This window comes from Caretta caretta, chromosome 3, assembly GCF_965140235.1.
Source record: "Caretta caretta isolate rCarCar2 chromosome 3, rCarCar1.hap1, whole genome shotgun sequence".
Taxonomy (NCBI): Eukaryota; Metazoa; Chordata; order Testudines; family Cheloniidae; genus Caretta; species Caretta caretta.
The window spans coordinates 195848913-195861121 of NC_134208.1; positions in this window are offsets into that span (position 1 = coordinate 195848913).

The following is a 12209-nucleotide window of genomic DNA, read 5'->3' on the forward strand; positions in this document are numbered from 1 at the left end:
GGGGAGAGGAGGAATGCACTTAAAGTCTTTGGTCCTTGATCTCACAGGATGGCCCATGTGTGTTTAATGAACAGGATTTAACATCTTCTTGTAAGAGACCATCATTTGCATTACACAAGGCTTTTTTATTGTTAGATGGGTCATAGTGACAGGAGTATATACAATGCAAATGTCTGCTGTGACATTATAATATGGTGTATAGTTGAGTGAGAAAAATATATGCAGCATCCTACAAGCATTTTATAAAAACACATTCTTATCGACTTAACATCTAATATTGATTTTGATAATGCTAACACACAGGTAAACAGGACTGGTTTCCAGTTATATATTTGTAAGTGTTCAGTGAGGTCTGGGCCCTTGATATGAGCGGGCGCCTGATCTACCAGAGCCACAACCCCTGTCCAGCTTCCTCTGAGAGTGATGCATGGCCATCTTGGCCAGCACCAAGAGGAGGTTCATGAGGAGATTCCATAAATTTGTGAGACCACAGGTGGAGTGTGCAAGAATTAGGAGATGCAGGGAAAAGTATTTTGGCCAATGTCAGAGACAGGTTCCTGGATTAGATTGGCTACAGGTCTGGTCCGGTATGTCAGTTCTTATATTCCTGTGTTTCTAAATCTATTCAAGGAAAGAATCCAGCAGTTCGGACTCCACTTTCCACTTTGACCCTTTGTGACTTTAGGGCACAATACTTAGAGCAAAGAGCTCAGTCCAGGTGGATCCCCATAGGTCTATGCACATAGCGCTCACACCAGGATTTAGGACCACACACTTCACAAGCAGCAGAATCTGCTGGAGCTGCCAGTGTCAAAGAATAAATGGGTGCAAATGTGCTATTTGGATGAAGAGGAGAGAAGATTGAAGTGTGAAATTACAAAATATGCACAAGGGTTTTCAGGATCTGTCCAGAGGTTAAGAAGAAGAAGAGAAAGGGTACAAACACCCAGCTGGGAGTACAAGAGTGACTACAGTAATCATGCTGTAGATCACGCTGTAGTTTAGTTGAGCAATCCACTCTTGTTCAGAGTTTCAGTTTTACAATGTTATTTATTTGTTGTTCAGAAGGAATACTGAAACTTCTGTGGAGAAGTGTGTTTTGTGGAGGGTAAAGAGTCAGGGACAGAGGATTCTAGGCTATTTTATTTTAAAATCTTCCATTTTCTTCTATTGAGAGAGAGAGATGGAGAGAGAACAACCCTTGGAAAATGAGTCAAAGAGGTAATACATGAAAGAATACTGATGAAAAAACAGTAAGTATTTACACTATGTAAATTGCAATAAAATTAATATATTCAGATTTTTTAAAATTGCAAATCTGTACATAGTATTAGTAAATATTCTCCAAGTTTAAAGTACTGAAAGTTATTTCAAATGCATAGCTTGAATCTAAGTAATGTATAATGGGAGCCCAGTTCTTTCCTGCTGTGACTCTTCTGACTTCAGTGAACTAACTATATATTGTACAGCACCTACCACAGTTTTCCTGTGGTAGGTGCTGTGCAATATAATAATAAAAAAAGATGAATTTGGACTATTACGGCCCTGATCTTGGAAAGACCTAAGCATGTGGTTAACTTCAAGTATGCAAATAATCCCATTGAACTCACATGCTTAAAAATAAGCATATGCATACGTTTTTTGTAGGTTTGGGGCCCATATGTGGAATAAAAAATGATCAAATGAATTTAAAAGTAATTCTAATTAATCTACTAAATTTAATAAATAATATAAAATCATTGTAAAAATATGATAAATTATATTCTCAGTTTCAGTTAGGTTAGGAATGTTATTATTGCCGCTGGAGCCAATAATATGTGATTCATTTGCTGTTTTATTGCTATTATATTTTGCCCCCTGGTGGTTATTTTAGTTTTTTCAGATAGCTGTCTAAAATCATGTATAAAGCGTCTGTTGATCTGAAAGGAAGCAAAAAATGAAATGGGGGAAGGAGGAGAACAGGAAGCAGGATAATTTAACGCACCACAAAAGGTCAGGGTAAAATATCTTAGATTATTCGGTTTGGAAACAAGGAAGTAAATAATCTTTTTAAGAACAGGAAAATACAAATGGTTGTAAGTGAACAGACAAGCAGCCCATCTCTTCCCATATCTAGCAATGGCTATTAAAGTCTTAAAGGCCCGATAATGTACCTAGCTGCCCAGCAGTGTACCATGAAGGGTTCAGTTCTGACTCCAGCTGTGATCAGTTTATGGTCTCAGCCATAAGTGTTGATAGCTCTTATAATAATTTCATTCTAGCTAGTAAAAAGAAAAGGAGTACTTGTGGCACCTTAGAGACTAACACATTTATTTGAGCATGAGCTTTCGTGAGCTACAGCTCACTTCATGAATGCATCCGATGAAGTGAGCTGTAGCTCACGAAAGCTTATGCTCAAATAAATGTGTTAGTCTCTAAGGTGCCACAAGTCCTCCTTTTCTTTTTGCAAATGCAGACTAACACGGCTGCTACTCTGAAACTTATTCTAGCTAGTATAACTACAGGTGCTAATCTAAAAAAAAAATCCAATAATCTTTTAAATTTACTGTAGGAACTATGTGTATCAATAATATGCCATGACTGTGACTTCCATAGATATGGGCCTGAGCCTATGAGGTGCTGAGGGTCTCCAAGTCAATGGGAGTTGGTAGTGTTTCACGGCTCACATGATCAGAACCATGAATCAGCATTGATTGGTTGTTTTGTATGGAAATTCACTTTACAACAATCAAAATGGAATGCAGTATCAGACATGAGAAATAAGCATTCAACCCGGAAAGTGAAGATGAAGCTCAGTATTCATGTACAATATGTATGGGTAGCTGGGAATGTGTGGTGAGATGTGTATTTTTATATCTTCTGTGACTGAAAGAGGTCAAATTTTTTCCACTATGAAGAGATTCACTCTATGACAGCGATAACTACTATAGATTTGTTCTGTGAGAGCCCAGCTTTCTAGAGTCTGAACCCACACGTTACAGCACTAATTTCAATAGAAAGCCTTTTCACCATCTAAAGTTTCCTTTATAAAAAGTGTATTACTGGTGAGCATTGTAAGTCATAAGAGGGTCATGAAAACATTGTTCCATTAATCTTGATTTAAAGATCTTTTTCTTAAAAGTTGTTTTTTCACTTATACTTTCAAGACATTTAATCTCTCAGTAGCTGGGTGTAGAAACTAGTTCTCTCAAGTTAGCTAGCTTGATGTAAATCCTAGTGGAAACAAAACACTGTAATTTTTACCTTGAGGTAACTAGTCCTGACAAACTCCAAGCAGGGGTATCCAAGGGTATGTCTACACTACAAAATTAGGTTGAATTTATAGAAGTCGGTTTTTTAGAAATCGGTTTTATATATTCGAGTGTGTGTGTCCCCACAGAAAATGCTCTAAGTGCATTTAAGTGCATTAACTCGGCAGACTGCTTCCACAGTACCGAGGCAAGCATCGACTTCCGGAATGTTGCACTGTGGGTAGCTATCCCACAGTTCCCGCAGTTTCCGCTGCCCATTGGAATTCTGGATTGAGATCCCAATGCCTGATGGGGCTAAAACATTGTTGTGGGTGGTTCTGGGTACATGTCGTCAGGCCCCCCTTCCCTCCCTCCCTCCATGAAAGAAAGGGCAAACAACCGTTTTGCGCCTTTTTTCCTGGGTTACCCGTGCAGATGCCATACCACGGCAAGCATGGAGCCCGCTCAGCTCACCATCACCGTATGTCTCCTGGGTGCTGGCAGATGTGGTACTGCATTGCTACACAGCAGCAGCAACCCATTGCCTTATGGCAGCAGACGGTACAGTAGGACTGGTAGCCGCCATCGTCATGTCCGAGGTGCTCCTGGTCACCTCTGCGAGGTCGATCAGGAGCGCCTGGGCAGACATGGGTGCAGGGACTAAATTTGGAGTGACTTGATCAGGTCATTCTCTTTAGTCCTGCAGTCAGTCCTATTGAACCATCTTACGGTGAGCAGGCAGGCGATACGGATTGCTAGCAGTCCTCTTGTACCATCTTCTGCCGAGCAGCGATGAGCTGTGGATGGCATGCAGTCCTTCTGCACCGTCTGCTGCCAGCCAAAGATGTAAAAGATAGATGGAGTGGATCAAAACAAGAAATAGACCAGATTTGTTTTGTACTCATTTGCAACCCCCTGCCCCGCCCCCCATCTAGGGGACTCATTCCTCTAGGTCACACTGCAGTCACTCACAGAGAAGGTGCAGCGAGGTAAATCTAGCCATGTATCAATCAGAGGCCAGACCAACCTGCTTGTTCCAATAAGAACAATAACTTAAGTGCACCATTTCTTATTGGAACCCTCCGTGAAGTCCTGCCTGAAATACTCCTTGATGTAAAGCCACCCCCTTTATTGATTTTAACTCCCTGTAAGCCAACCCTGTAAGCCATGTTGTCAGTCGCCCCTCCCTGCGTCAGAGTAACGGCAGACAATTGTGCATCTGAGTTGAGAGTGCTGTCCAGAGCAGTCACAATGGAGCACTCTGGGATAGCTCCCAGAGGCCAATACCGTCGAATTGTGTCCACAGTACCCCAAATTCGACCCGGCAAGGCCGATTTAAGCGCTAATCCACTTGTCAGGGGTGGAGTAAGGAAATCGATTTTAAGAGCCCTTTAAGTCGAAATAAAGGGCTTCATCGTGTGGACAGGTGCAGGTTTACATCGATTTAACGCTGCTAAATTCGACCTAAAGTCCTAGTGTAGACCAGGGCCAAGTGGAGGGTATAAGGTTGACCTCAACTACCTACATCAAGGTAAACGCAATCTGTGCCTTGTTTTCACTAGGAGCTTACATCGCAATAACTATCTTGATATAAAAACACACATTTTTTGTGGCAAAGACACAGTCTGAATTTCACACTTTAAGTCTTCTCTGGACTAGAGAACTGAACTGTTGCAGCTTGAAGCTGGTGGATGACTGTGACATACCGGGATACCATTCAAACCAGTGTGGGGAGGAGCCTGTGTCACCCCTGCCCTGCTGCTGTAGGCTCCAATGTGGACTGCTCACAAACAGCCTTCTACCATAAAAACCACACTCTAAGTATCTGTGTGTAACTGCAGCCTGCCATTTAGGCCCTGGCTATCACCAGCCTTGGTTATACTGCATTGTGACTCCAACCCACCTTGGTCCCAGATTTCCACCCAGAAATGTATGTTCTGTATTGCCCTCTCCTAGACAGTACAAATATATTAAGTCCATTATTCCTTTAAGGGAATAATATACCAGCTAATTATCTTAAATAGAGTTATTCAGACACTTTAACTTAAACATTCCGGATTAGGTAAAACAGTGAAACAAGTTTATTGATTACAAAGAGAGATTTTAAGTGAGTACAAGTAATGAGGCATAAAAGTCAGAAATGGCTACAAGAAAAATAAAAAAAAATGCTTTCTAGTGCTTAACTTAAACTATATTTGATTCAAGCAAAATTTCTCACCACATGCTTTCAGCAAGGTTACTGACCAAACTCTTCAGGTCAGGACCCCTCCTGCAAAGTCCAACAGCTGTTTTCCTTTGTCTTCTTGAGTGTGTTTACAACTTAAATGCAAATTAAGGCAAACATACATTCCTTTGTTCAAGACAGGCCCGTTTGGCCAGTTTGGTGCTATGTGAGTTTTGAACATGCACTCTTAACATCATACAGGGGAATCTTGTAACTTCACAAAAACGTGTTTCCACTGACCAGCAAATTATGAGTTTTCAAATGATACCTTACAAGGCATACCTTGTACAAAGATCATTACAATAGTGAGTAGGAATGTATTCCGTCACAGTGTCAAAGGTGTAAATTGTAATGAAGCAGTGTATTCACGCTAGCCATCTTATTTTGGGTGCACTACTGCCATGAATCCACACACAGGACTCCCTGTTCTGAAGTTCCCCAACACAGTTCCTATCCCACTATTTTAGTAGAACAACCTGCAAAAAATACCATTCAGTGCATAAGTGGCAGCACTGTAACTAGTGCTTATGATATATTCCATATGAGATATTTAAAACGAATTTAAAGTATTATAACTTGTTAGTTATTGCAATATAACATGCAACTTACTATAATTATATTGTAACAATTACTACAAATAATGTTGCTTCTGATTCTTTGGTGTTTGGTGGCTAGTCCCAATGGTTTAGTCCGATGATTGTTTGCAGCCGGTTCTGTCCTGGTTGAGGAAATGTGCATGCATCCCAGGGTCTACCTGCTGACACCACTCTTCATGGTGAGATGGTGGATAGCTGCCCAGGCTGTTCCCCCTCCCACTGGTGCGCACAAAGGTATTCTGAAGAGCACTGCTGCATGTGGTGCTCAACCAAGCAAGGAAATAGTTCCTTACTTTTCCACACAGTTAGTGGTTGTGTGTGAAAGCGTTGTTGTTTTCATACTATAATGGCTTCTTTCTCTCATGTGAGCTCCTTAGAATCTAGAGACAAGAGTCCCAAAGGGGAACATGGAAGCTGGGCAAGTCCTTCTGGGAGACTCCTTTACCCAGAACTCAGCTGCCCCAATTCCCCTGCCACATCTATGGCAGTGCTCTCATTGGGGGGCTATTCTGTGCAGCAGGAGGAGGGGGACAGAGGAAATGCATGGTCAATAGAGAGCCACCTGCTGTTAAGTTAAAGATGTCTTGAGGGTGGGTTGGGAAGTTCAACTAGTGATTCTGTGCCTCTCTCTCTAATATTAATTTTAAACCAGTTTAACTCCAGCAAGATCACAACCAGCAACCCCCATATATTTATTGTTGTTTTCCTAATTGTTCCTTTTGTATTGTCTGTCTTGGGTCTCCAGTATCCAGGAGATGCTTGTGCATCTGCTGCCCGATTAAGCCCATTGTAAGGGACAGACATTTATTTCACATGTGCTTCACTTTCAAATTCAGGCCTAGAGTGTTGTACTGTTTTCTAACCTTTTATTTTCCTTTCTTTTTTGATACCAAGGTTAAAAGAAAAGGAGAATGGGTTATACTGTTAAAAATATTTTCTTAAAAAATGCAAAGTCTGTTGTGTAAAGTAGTTATGAATATATTTGTTTCACATTCCTCTATGACTGCAATACCTGGACTACTTATCAGTGCCACATAAAACACTTGATCCAATTCCACCTACAGTGTCTGTGGTGTTAAGGAAAAGTTAGCACATGTGACTCCATTTTGGTTTGGGGCCCACCATTGTCTAAAAACAAGCACATCATGCACCAGGAGGTGTGTTCCTTAGATACTGCATTCCTGTGAAAATCCTCCTCCTTGTCTCCAGCCTGCCTTGACTCCCAGTATCTGTTTTTTTGTCAGTCCCTAACTCCCTATCTCCTGGCCTTTGATGTGAGGCCTCCCATCCTGACAATAAAAGTTACTGATGCATGGCTTTAGGACCATGCTGTGTAATTAACATACTGGTTTAGCAAGAGGAATGCACCAAGCAGGGATAGGTGGTAGATAAGAAAAGGGTTTGTTTATTGGCTAAGCTTTCCGATGCACGAGGGCAACATGCTTTGCTAAAAAGTATATAACCTTTGTATAATCTGTATTTGGGGTCCCCTCCTGGCTAGCAGGGGGGCACCACGCTCAAGCATAATAAACTTAATGTTTTTTGGGAACTCTGCAGTTGTGGACTTTGTTTATGTGCCTCAGCCTAGATTCGAACTGTGCGTGTCCTATCAGGTATAATTCGCAGCATTTGTGTGCGTGTCCTACCAGGTGTAATTCGTAGCATTTGTGTGTGTGTCCTACCAGGTATAATTCACATTAGTTGTGTGCGTGTCCTCACAGGTATAATTCGTAACAATGGTGGATAATCAAAATTAAATGGCAAGATTTGGTTCCAAACGTCGAGGTCCTTGAGTGCTGCAACATCATAGGTATTGAAGCTTTTATCGTGAGACCGCAGCTGAGATGGTGTGGTCATGTGATCTGTATGTCTGACAGTAGAATACCTAAGACTGTCTTTTATGGAGAATTGCAGCCTGGAACTCATTTAGCCACAGACCAAGAAAGCATTACAAAGACACTCTCCATCTCAACCTCTAATCTTTCACTGTTGACCTCAACACCTGGGAGCTCTTATCCCATGACAAGATCTGATGGAGGCAGCTCTGCCACCTGGGACAGAGATTTTGAAAGCTCGCAGATTGCTGCAAATCAAGGATAGACAAGTAAGGCATGAAGCTAAAAGCAGTATACGTTCACCTACTAAATAGTCTTCACCTGTGGCACTCACAGATAGGGCTGTAGGTATGAAATTGGTCTTTGGTCTCAGCTCAGGATGCACAAGAAGTGACTGTAGCTCATCCTTCAAACTCAATGGGAGATTCCATCAATAAAGATTTATTTTTTGAAAAGAAAATAATGGGAACACCATTTTTCCATTTCGAAAATAAAAATGTAATTGGCTGTTTAGATGTGCCCTGCAGGGGCGGAGAGGACAGAATCAGGCCCAGCCAAAGACCACCTCCGCTCTTCTTGGCGCTGCATGTAGCGGTGGGGGGGGAACCTTCACGAGTAATGAAACTAGTGCTCTGTGCTCTCATAACTGTCACTGAAAGCTGGACAGGAGCATTGTGGGATTGCACTAGGAGGACTCATTGCACCATTGCAGCTGCTGCACTAGCACAGGCTGTCTGCGCTCTCCTTGTAACAGGTCAGAGTGACATGATGATGGATACAACATTGCTTAGCCTGACTCAGAGCCCGTACAGTCACAACAGCTGGTTGATCTATTGTATGCTGTTGTAAGCACTGTTGTGAATGGACTCAAAGTATGTTAGAGACTTGCTAGGGGCTTGCCACAGCTCTGGCAATGCGAAAATATTATGGCACCGACAGAACCTCTGTGCCTCCCAGAATTATAAAGCATATATATATATAAAGATATATTGCTCTGTCTTTCTTCTCTCTGACCAGCAGGGACTGGACTTTGTTTACTTTTGTTTGTTTGTTGTGTGGTCCTTGTGTTAGAAGGATACCTAGACAAAGTGTGCAGTTTGCTCTAAAGTTTCAGAACTTTGTGGTCATCCTGATATCTTCTGGGGTGGAATTCCAGATTTTGTGGGCTCATTGCTGAGAAAGCTCTGATTCCTGTACATGCAAGTTTTGTTCTTGAGGATAATAATTATAACTATCCAGTGATATTTATGGGAAATGATTGTGACAGACTTTCAACTCTAGCAGTTGGTTTACATTTTGGAGGTTATCTTTGCAATTAAAACTACTAGATTTACTTGCTTTCTAAGTGCCAACTGAAATTAGCTGTGACATTTTTAAAGGATCCCCAAAACAAGGAGAACAATGCTTGGTGGCTAATAATTCAGTTGTTCCAGTAGAATATAGCTATTGTGGAAGCACATGAGCATGGAGGGTGAGCTGGTTCCTCATGTAATTTAGCCTAATCCCATCAAAGCTTTGAAGATGAGGATTGGAAGCTTGATTTTTGACATGATATGTCATGGAGAGCCAGGAAAGACAGCGGAGGACTATGGTAACATGCAGCCAGTGACCTGGATTGTTAAGCACATGTATTGCTGTGTTGTTAAAGGTTTATAGCTTTTTTAAAGTATGTGTTTTCATACCTAGGTGCAGAGAAACACAATAATGAAGTCTGGAGGTCTTGAATTCATGGATCATTGTATTTAAATCCTAATCTGATAGGAGAGATTTTAATCTCTTTACCAGTCATAATCAAAGGTATCTTTTGCAGCTGTTGTTATTTGGATATCTGGAGGCCTAGAAAGTTTGTCCCCAATAACTCTGAAACTATAAAATCTGCCTATCAGACACTGCCTGTGAAAGTGGAACTGGAAATGGCAAGGACAAACTGTCATGATTCACCTGCCTATCTGTCATAAAACCCAACCATTTGTCAGTCTTAATAAAATGGCAATTTTCTATAAAGATCCTGCAGTTTAATTGATGCCCACTTTGGAGCCTCTGGTGTGAATTTAGTGTTCATGAAAGATGATGGCTCGACAGCCCTGGATACTGAAGTCCTCTCTTCCATTATTATAGAATAGATACAGCACAGCATCCCCTCACCTCCCCACCTATGTGTCCCAACCCTGACTTGAAGAAACCACCTCTAATTGAAGGATAGATCATTCTTTATCTCCCTTCATTGGCCTCTCTGTTAAGGCTGCCAATAGGGCTGGTCAAAAACCAGAATTTTTGTTCTGTGGGAAATTTTGTTCTGAATTGGAACAAAAAGCTGAAACTTTCCTCAGAATGAAAGTTCCAAAAAAATTCTGTTCAGAACCATCTAATTGTTTTGCTTCAGTAATGTTGAATTGTTTCATTTCACTAATGTCAAAATGTTTTTTTCTGCAACACCACAGCCTCCAATCAGACAACCTGACCCTTTGGGTCTGCAGAGTCACCCAGCCTTGTTCTCCTTGTTTTGGGGATCCTTTAAAAATGTCACAGCTAATTTCAGCAGGCACTTAGAAAGCAAGTAAATCTAGTAGTTTTAATTACAAAGAACCTTCAAAATGTAAACCAGCTGCTCAAGTTGAAAGTCTGTCACAATCATTTCCCATAAATATCCAGTGATATTTATGTTCTTGACATTATTTTATATGGATCCCAGAAATTATTGGGGGCTGTGAGGCCTGTGGCTTCCTTATTTTGGCTCAGATTGATTTTGCTAGGATGGGGGAAAGTTAACTGAAAATAGTTGCATTAATGTTTCTGTGAGCTTCTTTCTGAATACCAATCAGCTGTCAAAAACAATGACGAGTTCGATGGCACCTTAAAGACAAACAGATTTATTTGGGCATAAGCTTTCGTGGGTAAAAAAATCCACTGGACTCCATACATCTGAAGAAGTGGAGTTTTTACACTCACGAAAGCTTATCCCCAAATAAATCTGTTAGTCTTTAAGGTGCCACTGGACTCCTTGTTTTTGTGGATACAGACTAACACGGCTACCCCTCTGATAGTAATCATCTGTCAGAGCCTCTACTGAACTATCAGTTCAAGCTGGCCACAAGGGAGCAGCCCAGTGGAATAACCATCTTGGAGCCAACACAAAAGGATCAAAAAAGTAAGAGACCCATTCTCCCTTTCCACATACAAAAGTGGTCGTAGTTGTTGATTTCAGAGGAGTTACACTATGGATAAATTTTGCCCCAGTGCATACTTAATCTATTAAGCATCACATGCAAAATGCATATTACTAGATGTTCAGTTTATCAAGAAATGTACAATTAAACCTGTCGCAATATTGCTAACTCTTGCTATTTTCTCCTAGTCTCACCATAATTTGCTGTTTTTCTTAAAGTCCCAACTCCTAGAGAGATGGGATTATGTGGAAATCTCAGCTTTCATTAAGAAAACAAAAGCATGTTTCTAGCCCTCAGGATTGGAGAGAAAAGCTTGAAGATTTAACTGAGTATACTCTAAAGGCTCAGAACCCTGATGATTTTTGAACACTTGGGGTTGGCAATACTCAAAATGTAGGAAGACAGTTGTTCTGTTTTACTTTTCTTATTTTTATTAAACAAAACAAAAAATGTCAACGTCATTCTCCTTCTTTATGCCCTGGTTTCTTTATCTGTAAAATGGGGATAATACCTAAATACCTCACAGTTAAGGTTTGTATGGAACTCTAAACATGTAAAGTACTAAACATGTTTAAGTGATAAGTATTATAATGGTCTCCTTCAAATTGAGCTGTTTTGAATAGTAATATAAACCCTGTTAACCTTCATTAACATTTTAATAGTCTAATTTCTAGGAGGTGAAGAAGCCTTTCTGCATAGGTGCAGCAACCATTTAATACTGAGTTTTTGAACTGGTTTATTTTTCTTTTAAACATAAAACAATTAGTCAGCAGCCATATTACCTTGTGTTGTAATCCCATCAGGTCTCCCAATACAAACATGGTCAATAGGGTAGAGATACCTCCTTGCTGAACAGACAGATCAGCAGACGATGAGGAAGCAACATGGCATGGTACAACACCCAAATGCAGAGAAGAAAGATCACTGCTAAAAAGCCTATTGGAAGCAATCTATCCTGGCACTAGGGCTTATAGTAGATATGTAGGACAGAGCAACTAAACGTGGAGGAATTATAGGAGCTGTGTCACCCCTTACATCCCTCAATGATGAGCCATCCACAGTCTCAGACTGACAAGAGGGACACATATTCCTTTTCTGATTGGGCACCACATGAACCTATCCAGACACCTGATTCATGGCACAGAGGCCAATGTGCA